Source organism: Ovis aries, chromosome 6 (genome assembly GCF_016772045.2).
Source record: "Ovis aries strain OAR_USU_Benz2616 breed Rambouillet chromosome 6, ARS-UI_Ramb_v3.0, whole genome shotgun sequence".
NCBI lineage: Eukaryota > Metazoa > Chordata > Mammalia > Artiodactyla > Bovidae > Ovis > Ovis aries.
The window spans coordinates 41,583,948-41,598,652 of NC_056059.1; the positions used below are offsets into that span (position 1 = coordinate 41,583,948).

Sequence of the window (14,705 nt, forward strand, 5' to 3'; positions counted from 1 at the left end):
GTAATTTTCTTTTTTCTGTCCTATCTTTGTCTGGTTTTGGTATCAGGGTGATGGTGGCCTCAAAGAATGAGTTTGGGAGAGTACCTCCCTCTGCAGTTTTTTGGAAGAGTATACTGGCTTCCCTTGTGGCTCAGCTGGTAAAGAATCTGCCTGTAATGCAAGAGACCTGGGTTTGATCCCTGGGTTGGAAAGATCCCCTGGAGAAGGGAATGGCTACCCACCCCAGTAATTTGGCCTGGAGAATACCATGGACTCTATAGTCCATGGGGTTGTAAACAGTCAGACACGAATGAGTGACTTTCACTTTCATGAGAAGGATAGATGTTAGCTCTTCTCTAAACGTTTGATAGAATTTACCTATGAAACCATCTGATCCTGGGCTTTTGTTCGTTGGAAGATTTTTAATACCATATCACTCTTTACATTATGTTATTTATGTAGCTTGGGTAGTCTCTGACAGACCCTGTGAAAGACCATATAATAGTATCGATTCTTTGAACATAACCTCTGTCATTAAACAGAGATGTTAATCCTATAGGTAAGACTAGAAGGCATAAAATGAAGCTTTTGGTTTCACAAACACTAATTTGAAGCTCAGAGCCTGAACATAATCATGAAAGCCATGGTACTGAAATTTTGGGAAGGTTTTTTTTTTTTTTTAAATTTAACAATTTCTCCAGTATATTTTTATAATAATGTTTTATTATAAGCCAAAGTTTGGAGAGAATTGGCAGGATTTAAGAGAAGGTCCCATAAGACCAAAAGAAGAATTAGAGAGTCACCTGCTATCAAAAGAGAAGATATGTAGGGGAGATACAGGAAATTAAGTTATTTTTCCCTCTTGGGATTGATGCTCCAAGTGAAAACAATATGAACTCACTTGCATGTAGTTCCTAAATTTTCATTTTGCTCTACTTACAGAAGCTGTGGCTCTATGCCTACATTTTTTCCCTTGAATATTTAACACTGCGCCTACCACCAAAGAAAAGACCTTTTGTAAACATGTGTTGAATGACAAAGTAACTTGGTAATGCTAATTTAGTGATTAATTTCTACTATGTTTCCTTAACTGTTTCCCACATCACTCTTTTCTGTATGCTTTTCTATCCCTGCACTTCATGTCCACATCACATTTTTGACCTAACTGATTTTTTTTTAAGTTTCACAGAGTAAATCTATACTATTAGCTTTGCACTTTATTTGAATGTATAGCATCCTATATTTGAGCCATGTGATTTGTGTGTGTGTGTGCGTGTGTTTTATTCAGTGCTTCCTTGCTTTGCCAAAGCTGGATGGAAGACAGGTAAAGGGATGTGTAAAAGCACATTTATCTTTTGCATAAGTAAAGGAATGGAGTTTCTACATTTGGATTATCTAATTACAATAAATAGTAAAAAATAGTGAAGCAAGTTTCTTTTTTAGACCCATCTCACAAATCTCTGCTAAAAATTTACCTAAGATTTCTAAAATATAAGAGAGAAACACAAGTATGTAAAAAAAATAGAACATTAGGATATTATAGATTTTCCATTTTTCCCCTATTGCATAATTTTTAATTTGTCAACATTGCATGTATTCCAGATAGGATACCCAGTACCAGTACCATATATTAGGAGACACAAAAGCTGGATAGACTAGATCTAGCCCTCAAATGTGCATAGGATCTCTTATTTTTTAACTACTCTTCATACTCTATCATAACAAAGATTTTTGTTTTGTTCTGTTGAGGAGAAATTTATCCAGGTCTAAGATGATACATAAAAAATTTAAAAATGTGGAAAGAGATACTGAATAAGAGAAGAATGAAAACTCAGGAGAGATAAATGAAATATAAGAATCCTCAGCAATGTGTTTTCACTTGACCTTTGAAGGATTCTGATTATATCTGGCCTTTTCTCTGTCTTGCTCTAATTCTTTAACATTATTAACGAAATAAAATGAATTTACATAAAATGCTTCCTTTCTCTAACATAACTGTAAGTTGAATGTTATAGGATTAAAAAATGGATAATTTTTCCAAGCGATCATTTCTCAGTTAAGCACTATCATTAGTTTGTCTTGTCAAGAGACAAGTAAAACTTCTATGATAATAACACTACAGTTTCTTTTTGCTTTATATGAGTTAGTAAGATAAAACTTAACTCACCCATCTTTCTATAACTCATATCTGAAGTGAAATATAGAAGTGTTTATGTGTATTAAGTTCAGAGGAGAATTTAAATAACAGTAATATTTTTTAAAGTAATATTTAAGGAATTAATTATGAATGGATAAAATGAATATACAAGATTTAGGAAGATTTTCCTGTATATTCAGATTTTATGCATATATAATTTATGGATTATTAACATTTACTATAATTCTTTCAGAAGTTATGACATAAATTACATTAAAAACTAGAGTTTAGTTAAAACACATTTGCCTTTAGTGATGTATTTCATGTTAATATATATTGAAGGCAGTGTATGGAAATATCACTCATTAATTTTAAAAAAGTGCAGTATTAATACATGACAAAGCATGGATGAACTTCCAAAACATTGTAAAGTGAAGTAAACAGGCATACAAATACATATTGTGTGATTCAATTTATAGTAAATCTCTAGAAAAGGCAAAGACAGAAACTATTTTAAGCGTTGTCAGTGTTGTCAGGGCCCAGCAGTGAAGACGAGAGATTGCAAATGGACAGCAGTGATCTCTTGGGTATGATGGAAATGTCGTAAAATCGGATGGTTTCAATGGTTGCACACCTTTACAAATTTAATGAAAAGTATTACACACTTAAAATGACAATCATATTACATGTAAGTTACCCAGTAATAAAGCTATTAAAAGCCTGTACATTCATTCTTGGAAGAAGTAGTCAAATATTTAGACTAGCACAGAAAGAAAAGTGTATGACAACAAGATTTTAAAAGTCTAGAAACACTCACTGTTGTATTATTATTTTAGAACAGACTCTTTTTTGTTTATTTTTATGAATTTCCTATGAGTTATTTTAAAATGCAAATCCTTTTGGTTAATATGTGGAAAAAACATATCATTTGATAAAAATAAATCAACATACTTTAAGACATGAACTGGGTTTATTTTCTGTAAAATCCGAAGTATTTTTTCAAAAAAGAAACATTTTAATTGAGCATTTAAATTCATTTTTTCTTTTTTTCCTTAATATATTTTACATCAAGTTGCATCCTTAATACCTTTCATATTGATCATTATCTTTCTGTTCTCACAAATGTAGTCTAATTCATTCTGATAGTGAGACCAACTCTTTTTTTGCTTAGGGACTAGGGTTTTCCTAACCTGGGGTTGAAATTTCCAGTAGCTGACTAAGAAAATGTCTGACTTAGTATAAGCCAGTCTAAGAAAAGTGGGCCTTAATATAAGGACTTTATGCTAGGAAACAAGTATGCCCATGAGGAAATTTTACGTAAAGACATAGTTTATTTCCCTGGAATAGCTGTACTTGACATTTACTTATTTAACAAATGTTTAATGAGTATCTACTATGAGACACCTGGGAAGCCTTACTATGGGTCAGGCAATGCTTCAGGCACACAGGATAAAACCGAATAAAAATTTGAAGGTTTTTATTTTCAATTCATTGATTCCATATTTTCAGTAAATAAATATTTAATGGTGTCTTAAGAAATGGAGATAAAACTGACAGATAACATCATATTAGTGTTCAATGTACAACAGAATGATTTGATTTATGTTTACGTTGCAAAATGATTACCCCAATAAGTGAACATCCGTCACCACATGTAAATACTGAGTGACTAACACTTTCACACTTTTAAGGTCTCTCTCTTAGCAACTTTCTCAATGTCTTTTTTCAGCTTTATTTTTTATCAAAATATAGTTGATTTTAAAAGTTGTGTCAATTTCATTATACAGCAGTGATTCAATTGTATATGTTTTTTCAGGTTCTTTTCTCTTATAGATTATTACAAAATATTGAGTATAGTTCCTGTGTTATCTATTGTTGATTATCTGTTTTATATATAGTAGTGAGTATATGTTAATCCCAAACTCATAATTTATCCCATTTCACCCCACTTTCCTCTTTGATAACCGTAGTTTGTTTCCTATGTTTGTAGGTCTGTTTCCGTCTTGTATATGAGTTCATTTGTATCATACTTTTTAGATTCCACCTGTAACCCATATATTTGTCTTTCTCTGGTTTACTTCACTTAGTATGATAATCTCTAAATTTATCGATATTGTTTTGAATGTTGCAGGAAGGGGATCCCCTTTCAGGGCTGAAAATGGGTTCTTGTCTAACACTCTGAATTGTCTGAGAAAACACATATGCTGTGTATCTGAAGAGACACACTTCCCATCTGGAGTGCCAGAATTGATGCTGAAAGCTCAGCTCCTCTGGTGCCAAATTAAATCTTGGAGATAAGAGTTTTGGGTGAGGCAGAAACGGGTAGCTTTATTACTTTGTCAGGCAAAGGGGGCCACAGCAGGCTAATGCCTTCAGAACCATGTGTCCCAATTTTAAGAAGATAGTTAGAAGTTTTATAGAAATTGTTCAAAGAGGGCCTGATCAGCTCGTGGACATTCTTCTGATGGATTGGTGGTGAGGTAAGTAGGAGTCAGCATCACCAACCTTCAGGTCCATCTGGTGTGGGGTCTACGTGCTTATGGGCAGCCTGCCATTGTTAATCGTTAACTTCTCCCACCTGGGAGGGGGTTTATCTGCAAAATAACTCAAAGGTATGGTTGTGTGTATCCAGCGATGGGGAACCAGGACCTTGTCCCAAGGCTGCACTATTGTTTCTCTTGACTGTTTCCCCCTGGTCTCACATCCCCTCTCTTCCCCAATTAACAGCTGTTGAATCTGTCATTGGAACTCAGGGAAGGTCATGAAGGCTATTTTCTGTCATCAAAGAAATAGGAGACACAAGCTGGTGCCCAGGAGCTCCACAGGGCTCTGCTCCATATCATGAATGGCACTATTTCATTCTTTTTTTTATGACTGAGTAGTATTTCACTGTGTAAATATACCACTTCTTTTTTTATCCATCTGTCTGTCAATGGACATTTACATTGCTACCATGTGGGCAATTAGAAAACCTATGCTTGGCAAACATCAGTGAAGCAAAATACAGCTTTCCTTACAGTGTGCCTCCTCTGTGGTTCTTCTCAATTGAGGAGTACAGCAGTCTAACAAGAGAGTACAGTCATCAGGATTTCTAGGGGATTCTCTGCAGGGCAACAAGCTTAGTCTTCAGCTGGAGTCCAAGCTTTGAATAGGGTAACTGAAGGGAAGTCTCACTGAAGAGCAATGGTTCTAAAATCTGGTGTTTATAAAAAATCAACTGCAGGTTCACCAAAATATAGATTCCTGGAAATCCTGAGGCATATGGTTGGGGAAATGTTACTTTAGGGTTTATAAGGAACTAGAGAGTCCCTTGTACAGCAAGGAGATCCAACCAGTCCATCCTAAAGGAAATAAATCCTGGGTGTTCATTGGAAGGACTGATGTTGAAGCTGAAACTCCAATACTTTGGCCACCTGATGGATAGAACTGACTCATTGGAAAACACCCTGATGCTGGGAGGGATTGGGGGCAGGAGGAGAAGGGGACAACAGAGGATGAGATGGATGGATGGCATCGCTGACTCGATGGAAGCGAGTCTGAGTGAACTCTGGGAGTTGGTGATGGACAGGGAGGCCTGGCGTGCTGTGATTCATGGGGTCGCAAAGAGTCGGACACGACTGAGCGACTGAACAGAACTGAGGAGGAAGGTGAATGCACTGGGAGTAAGCTGAGTCTTACCCTTATATGGATAAGAATTATCCAGGAAGGACAGAAACAGGAAAGAATTTTCAACAAAGAGTTTGAAGTTCTTTAGGAAACTTACAGCCTAACACTAGTCATAGCCAACATTAATTCTCATTCTAATATAAGCATAAAACAAACTAAGGTATGGGGAATAGTAATAATTTTCCATTTCATGGAAAATTGGGTAACATATTTGAGCAGTAACGGATATGGTAACCTACGGCAAGAAACTGGTGCTGGGCAGTGTTTGAGTGAGCTTTTCTGTGTGTAGGACTCAGACACATGAGTGTCCAAAACAATTATTACAAGCACAGGGCTATCTCTCTTATTCTCTCATGCCACTGCTTCTGAATCAGAGAAGGGCATTGTAGCATCATTTTTAAAGCAGATACACCAGAGGGTTGTGATTTTACTTGTATACATTCCTTTTTAAATGTAATATTCTGTTTTGCCAGTCACATAGTTGTCCAGTAGCAACATTAGGCCACTGTGATACTAATAAGTCACAGTGAGATAAGGCATAAACGTCAATGAAATAAAAGTTGATATTTTTTTCATCAGGAGAATTCATGTAACTTATGCTTGCTTTGGCCAGCATTAAAATCAGCCTGTAGCCTCAAAAACCACTATAGCTGACATGAGTGAATAAAACCCATAATTATATTTAGTGGTGGGAGGAAGCTATTGTGGAATCCACAGTATTATTTCGACAATTTACAAATGAGATCCCTATAAAAATAATTCAAACTGACAGCATCTAAGTATCATTTAAAGTGGTAAATGCTTTAAGTGTCTTCTGGCTAATTGGCCAAGATAAAAGGTAGAAATGGTGGGAATTAAAGCACGCATTTTCTAGCATGAATTTAAACTCAGCCTCTGAAATAAGGTAGACTAGAATCACTGCTAAGATCCCTTTTTTATTTTGATCATTTATAATTCTGTAAGTTTATTTGCTTAACCCACAAACTGGAAAAAAATAGTTTTAAAAAAATTCATATCTTATTATTTGACCATTCTTCTTAACAAAACAATATTTCTAACATTTCTTCCAATCCAGCTACCTCCAAAGTAACATTGATTAAGCCTTTTCCATTTGATCTATCATTCATTCAACCCAAAATACACTCAACAGCCATCCTTGTTCAGTCACTGTGAGGGCTAGGAAAGGAACTTCCATATCAGTGAGACTTTCTCCTGACAAAAATTGTCATTCTTGACAGTCCTGAAACACTTTGGTACCACTAACAAACCTAAAACAGCATCCTGCACAAAATTTGTTCTCAGTAAGTCTTGGTAGAGTTAACTTTTTCTTTTGTTTTTTTCTGCTTTTCTCATCTCCCCTTTCAGGCTTCCTTTTTTACGTAGTACAATTTATCTCCCTTTTGACACATGTTTTATCGTAATGAACTTAAATAAAAATGACCTCATAGTAGCCTCATCTTGCACCACAATGCATCCTTAGTAGCACATATTTTAATGATTTGCACAAATATTTCAAAGTAGTAAAGGCTCTTATGAATGGCTTTTCTTCAAAGGGAAGGTATCCAGAAGAACTTGATAGGGAAAAGGCTATCAACAATATTCTATTATGGATATAGAAAGAGATCAGCATGGTATGAAGGAGGTCTTGCTTTTACTTTCAGGGAAGCATGCCACATAATCATTAGCAGCATAGTGCAATGATGTTAAAGAGAGCATCAATTAAATTAATTTACCCCAGATTAATTCTGTGGGTAATGGCTCAGAGATAATTTTCTGAGCATCTTTCAAGCAGATGTCAGCATCATTTAACCATTGTTTACAAAGGGTATACCATTTGTCAGGTATTTTTCTTTTTCCTCACAATAGCCTGTGAGGGTTAAAGGCAATGCAAAGGAAACCAGAAGGCAAGTTACCCAAGGTCACATAGATAGTTAAGTGGCTGACTTAGGATTCAAAACCTTTGACTGAGTATATCCAGCTCTTTATAATACACTATACTGCTTCTAAATTGGATCATGAAATATAAGTGGAGTCAAAGATAAAAATAGTCACGCTATTCCAAATAGATTCAAAGACCTTCAAAAGAAAGGCACTGATTCAAGATATTATTTACAGAAGAAATTTAAACAAAGCATCAAAGCAATGTAAAAGATGGAATGGAATGTGCTTCTGGTGTGCACTTCTTACAAGAACAACCTCATTCGATATAAGGAAATATGAAGGATGAGGCAGATAGTTGTCAACTTTCCATGAGCATCTCTTTAATAAAATATATTAAAGAACAGAGGATAAGAGCCACAATACCCAAAAAATCCATGGAAAGGAAGGACAAAGAATTCAGAACTGTATGTAAGAAGATGCAGAATAATATCAAAGAGAACTATGAAAAATTCAGTAAAAAGTTGAGTGCAGAACAAAAAATAAAATTCTAAATAAATGAAAGATCTGTCTTAGAATATTCCAATCACTAAAATGTGAAATTAGAAACAAATAATAAATACAAGAGGATATGGATGAAATACTGATCTTTTTAACCCCATAGTACCAACCAGAGTACCAGTTGGTACTAGAGTACCAGTTCTCTGGTTTCCTTTGACTCTGATTTTTCCTAAAGGTTACGAATGTATATGTACTATACAATGATATTGAAATGCATTCATAAGATGTCAGAAAATGATATTCAGACATATACAAATTCATAACTGGTCCCTAAAGGTAACTTTGTTACCGATTATGTACTGTATGTTACTCAGATAACAACCAGGAAAGAGAGATACAGTCCCAGAGAAGTACAGAACAAGAATCATCACAAAGACGATACACAATGGAAATGTTCAAGAAAACATAGTGGAATGCTTTAACTAGGGATCAAATCTCAAGATGGATTAATACTTTATATGAGTATATGTTCATTTGAGTAATGTAATTAAAAATTGAACTATAAGCTGCTAGGACAGATTAGTGCCTACAAGCCACTTTCTCAGAGAAGTAAGAAATACAATAGGAAACTTATAGACAAAAATAGTGTGACTAATGTTTGAAGTCTTAATCATATAAAGTTTATTCATTGAGGTTATGGGTACACCATAATAGTCATTTCATAAAATGTTATTTTACTATAAGTACTGGGCACATATGAATAAATGCTTTGTACTTACCATATTATTCTCATAAATTAATTAGGGAACCAAGATAAAAGAATATTTATAATTCATTCACAGTGATATAAAAGTGTACACACGCACACATATATATGTTGTTTAGTTGCTAAGTTGTGTCAGATTCTTTGCTACACCATGGACCCTAGTTCACCATGTCCCTCTGTCTATGGGATTTTCCAGGCAAGAATACTGGAGTTGGTTGCCATTTCCTTCTCCAGGGAACCTTCTTGATTCAGGGATTGAACCCATGTCTTCTGGCCTTCTGCATTGGCAGGCGGATTCTTTACCACTGAGCCACCTGGGAAGCCCATGTTTCAGTTCAGTTCGTCGCTAACTCATGTCCGACTCTTTGTGACCCCATGGACTGCAGCTTGCCAGGCTTCCCTGTCCATCACCAACTCCTGGAGCTTACTCAAACTCATGTCCATTGAGTTGGTGATGCCATCCAATCATCTCATCCTCTGTCATCCCCTTCTCCTTCTGCCTTCAATCTTTCCCAGCATCAGGGTCTTTTCAAATGAGTCAGTTCTTCGCATCAGGTGGCCAAAGTATTGACATTTCAGCATCAGCATCAGTCCTTCCAATGAATACTCAGGACTAATTTCCTTTAGGATGGACTGGTTGGATGTTTATTACATACATATAATTTGCAATAAAGGAGCACAGAAATCTGAAAGCAGGGAGATTGTCCTCAGTTACTGCTGGAGAAAACTATATGAAGAAGGCATTATGCCAGGTGAGACTGCATAACTCTAAGCAAACTCAGAAGAAGTCTAGATTAGGCTCAAGCTACACAATGAAATAATCACAGTCATTTCTCCTGAGAGCCAGCAGAAGTTCCCAACAAGATTTAGTCTAAGTTGCTTCTCATGCTTTGACCATAAGAAAACTCTCAATTTAACAAACATAATGGTAACTGAAAAACACTTAAATCAGAATTGATTCCGCATATATTGACTTTGGGGGAAGATATGCACTGTAAATGTATAACAAGGGATGATATTTTAACAGCTCTAAAGAGTGCATCAATTCATAAGCACAAAACAAGGAGATAAAATCTTATCAAATCTTCATTATCACTGTTCAAATTAATCAGTTGGGGAAAAGCCCAGGACAGTGGTGAAGCAACTGATTTTTTCTGCATTCTGTACAAATGCAACTCAAGAAATGGAAAATAAATAGTTAGACATGAAATTCCTGGAGAAAAACAATTAGGAAAGCAAATGGATATGTATTCAATAGCTCTATTAATGTGTACCAGCATCCTTGATAAAAGCAAACAAATGAAACCTTAAGAATGAAAGCAAAGCATCTGAGAGTGGGGCATACCACAAACAGAAAATTACATGAATCAGGTCAAATACTTCAACCACAGTCACAATCAGGCTGATTTGTTCTTTTACTCATGTAATTTTCATCTAGTTTCCAGAACTGACAACTCCCAAACCAGTCTGAAGTTTCAGGTCTAAATTCTAGAACAAGTCTGCAAAGCAGGCAGAAGATCCCTAGAGGAATAGTTGAAAGGTTTAGCAATTTCTCAGTTTTGTATGTTAGATTAATTTACTGACTGTAGTTTTTCATTCCCCTGTAATAAAATTGTCTGTCCATATTATTTATTGTCTGATGGTGAGTTGAGTATAATTCATGATATGAAACCATGTAATTTGCTTTAGCCAAACTAGATATTAGAAGATCTGATGAAAGCTGAAGCTTAAAATGTACCTATATACATGAGCTTTCCCTGTTATGACTTAGTGATTTCCTATGAAAAAGAAAACATTCTCTAAAAACTGTTGCCTTTTCAGCCTGAGCATCAGAACAAAAATTTTATGGAACAGATCTAAACTGAATCTTCAGTCTTTAGCCAAGGTAGGCTGACCCACATTATGAAGCAGAGATATAGCTGAGCCCATTTTAGATAAGACAAAATGAGTGTGAGAATAATTATTCTTGTAAGCATTATATTTTGGAGTTTTCAGGATTATATTGGCAATAGCTGACGGATACAAATGCTTTTGAGTGTTAGTAACTGCTGTCTTAATTACCTTGCTCTTTTCAATCAAGCTCAGCCTTCTACTTTATCTCCAGTAGCCAGATTAATGCTCTACTACAATCAATTTCCTGTCTAATCGGAATCCCTTTGGTTGGATTTTTGTTACAGGCTATACTACTTCTGGATACTCTGCCTTTCTGAAACCTACTGTCCACCTGCTTCTGTATAAAAATATCATTATATGCTTTATACATTATGTGAGATGCATAAATGGTAATAACTAATACCACCATTTATTAAGAAACAGTTATAGGTCAGGCACATTTAGAAATATATTTCAGTTGATTGTTTAAAAATTTTTTTAAAATGCAAGGTAAATCTTTTTTTTAGATGATTTTATTTTTTTTCTTTTTTTAAATATAAATTTATTTTAATTGGAGGTTAATTACTTTACAATATTGTATTGGTTTTGCCATACATCAACATGAATTCTCCACAGGTATACACATGCTCCCCATCCTGAAACTCCCCCCTCCTCCCTCCCCGCACCATCCCTCTGGGTCGTCTCAGTCTCAGTGCACCAGCCCCAAGCATCCAGTATCATGCATCGAACCTAGTCTGGCAATTCATTTCACATATGATATTATACACGTTTCAATGCCATTCTCCCAAATCATCCCACCCTCGCCCTCTCCCACAGAATCCAAAAGACTATTCTATACATCTGTGTCTTTTGCTCTCTCACATACAGCTTTATCGTTACCATCTTTCTAAATTCCATATATGCATTAGTATACTATATTGGTGTTTTTCTTTCTGGCTTACTTCACTCTGTATAATAGGCTCCGGTTTCATCCATCTCATCAGAACTGATTCAAATGTATTCTTTTTAATGGCTGATTCTGGGTTAAATTCATTCATTTTTATTATTTCTATATCCCAAAGGCCTTAAACTCAGAAAGGGTGACTAACCTGCTTAAGACACCTCAGTTCAGTTCAGTCACTCAGTCGTATCCGACTCTTTGCGACCCCATGAATTGCAGCATGCCACGCCTCCCTGTCCATCACCAACTCCCAGAATTCACCCAAACTCATGTGCATAGAGTCCATGATGACATCCAGCCATCTCATCTTCTGTCATCCCCTTCTCCTCCTGCCCCCAATCCGTCCCAGCATCAGAGTCTTTTACAATGAGTCAACTCTTCACATGAGGTGGCCAAAGTATTGAGTTTCAGCTTCAGCATAAGTCCTTCCAATGAACAGCCAGGACTGATTTCCTTTAGAATGGACTGGTTGGATCTCCTTGCAGTCCAAGGCACTCTCAAGAGTCTTCTCCAATACCACAGTTCAAAAGCATCAATTCTTCGGTGCTCAGCTTTCTTCACAGTCCAACTCTCACATCCATACATGACCACTGGAAAAACCATAGCTTTGACTAGATGGACCTTTGTTGGCAAAGTAATATCCCTGCTTTTTAATATGCTATCTGGGTTGGTCATAACTTTCCTTCCAAGGAGTAAGCATCTTTTAATTTCATGGCTGCAGTCACCATCTGCAGTGATTTTGGAGCCCCCAAAAATAAAGTCTCTCACTGTTTCCACTGTTTCCCCATCTATTTCCCATGAAGTGATGGGACCAGATGCCATGATCTTAGTTTTCTGAATGTTGAGCTTTAAGCCAGCTTTGTCACGCTCCTCTTTCACTTTCATCAAGAGGCTTTTAGTTCCTCTTCACTTTCTAAAGATGGTGTCATCTGCATATCGGAGGTTATTGATATTTCTCCCGGCAATCTTGATTCCAGCTTGTGCTTCTTCCAGCCCAGCGTTTCTCATGATGTACTCTGCATAGAAGTTAAATAAGCAGGATGACAATATACAGCCTTGACATACTCCTTTTCCTATTTGGAACCAGTCTGTTGTTCCATGACCAGTTCTAACTGTTGCTTCCTGACCTGCATATAGGTTTCTCAAGAGACAGGTCAGGTGGTCTGGTATTCCCATCTCTTTCAGAATTTTCCACAGTTTATTGTGATCTACACAGTCAAAGGCTTTGGCATAATCAATAAAGCAGAAATAGATGTTTTCTGGAACTCTCTTGCTTTTTCCATGATACAGCAGATGTTAGCAATTTGATCTCTGGTTCTTCTGCCTTTTCTAAAACCAGCTTGAACATCTGGAAGTTCACAGTTCACATATTGCTGAAGCCTGGCTTGGAGAATTTTGAGCATTACTTTACTAGCGTGTGAGGTGAGTGCAATTGTATGTTAATTTGAGCATTCTTTGGCATTGCCTTTCTTTGGGATTGGAATGAAAACCCCTTTTCCAGTCCTGTGGCCACTGCTGAGTTTTCCAAATGTGCTGGCATATTGAGTGTAGCACTTTCACAGCATCATCTTTCAGGATTTGAAATAGCTTAACTGGAATTCCATCACGTCCACTAGCTTTGTTCGTAGGGATGCTTTCTAAGGCCCACTTGACTTCACATTCCAGGATGTCTGGCTCTAGGTGAGTGATCACACCATCATGATTATCTGGGTTGTGAAGATCTTTTTGTACAGTTCTCCTGTGTATTCTTGCCATTCTTAATATCTTCTGCTTCTGTTAGGTCCATACCATTTCTGTCCTTTATCGAGCCCATCTTTGCATGAAATGTTCCCTTGGTACCTCTAATTTTCTTGAAGAGATCTCTAGTCTTTCCCATTCTGTCATTTTCCTCTATTTCTTTGCTTTGACCACTGAGGAAGGCTAAGACACCTCAGACAGTAAATATTACAACCATGATCCAAATTCAGCTTTGCTTTTTAGGCTGTTTCCTGTCACACATTTAAAATGGAGGAATCATGAAGTTTTGAAGTGATAAGATACATGCCCATGTTATGTCTGAATAGTTTCCAAGGGATAAAAATTGTCTACTGTTGTGCTTGCTTCGCTAGCATATATACCAAAATTGGAATGATAAAGAGATTAGCACAGCCACTATACAAGGGTGACACACAAATTCATGGAGCATTCCAAAGTTTTTGTAAACCAACTATACTTTTAAAAAACTGTCTACTGTGTAGACCTTAGAATACTGATAAAATTTCCTTGGCTTATCTAAAAGATTATATGTACTATGTCACTTGGCAAGTATGGTCAGAGAAGTGAGGATGGGTTGGATTAAGTGATGCAATTTTTATTAAAAAAAATACTATTCATTGCAGCCATTTTAAGAAAAATTAATGGTAAAGTTTTAGTGTTTGGACATTTTCCAAAAGTTTTAATGTTTGGACATTTTCCAACTGACTGTCCTGATTCTGTTTTTAAGTAAAGACTAGTGCATAAGAGTTCATGCTTGAGCTCTAGAACAATATAGAACTGAGTTTACATCCTGAGTCTAACTTTTGCTGGCTTATTAAAGTTACTTATATTCCTGAAATCTCAGTTTTATCATCCGTAAAATGGGGCTAACAGTAATAATGATGTCATAGAGTTGTTGAGGGAATTAAATGAAAAATGTCTTATAAAAATAATTTAACACTATATCCGGATAAATATATTGTGGTTGCCTGAAACTATATATATTGAACTTCTATAATATCAGGCTTCCCTGGTGGCTCAGATGGTAAAGAACAAGCCTGCAATGCGGGAGACCCTGGCTTGATCCCTGGGTTGGAAAGATCCCCTGGAGAACGGAATGGCTACCCACTCTGGTATTCTTGCCTGGAGAATCTCATGGACAAAGGCTACAGTCCATGGGGTTGCAAAGAGTCAGACACGACTGAACGACT

At 36.3% G+C, this 14,705-nt stretch overlaps 1 protein-coding gene and 1 non-coding gene across 2 annotated transcripts in view; one reads left to right on the top strand and one right to left on the bottom strand.

The window, feature by feature from the left end:
- KCNIP4 (potassium voltage-gated channel interacting protein 4) overlaps positions 1 to 14,705 on the bottom strand; it is a 1,312,996-nt gene that overhangs the window by 720,602 nt on the left and 577,689 nt on the right. The window lies entirely within an intron of this gene.
- On the top strand, positions 13,853 to 13,956 carry LOC114115438 (U6 spliceosomal RNA). The gene has a single exon (XR_003589781.1). It is a non-coding gene; the product is annotated as a U6 spliceosomal RNA (small nuclear RNA).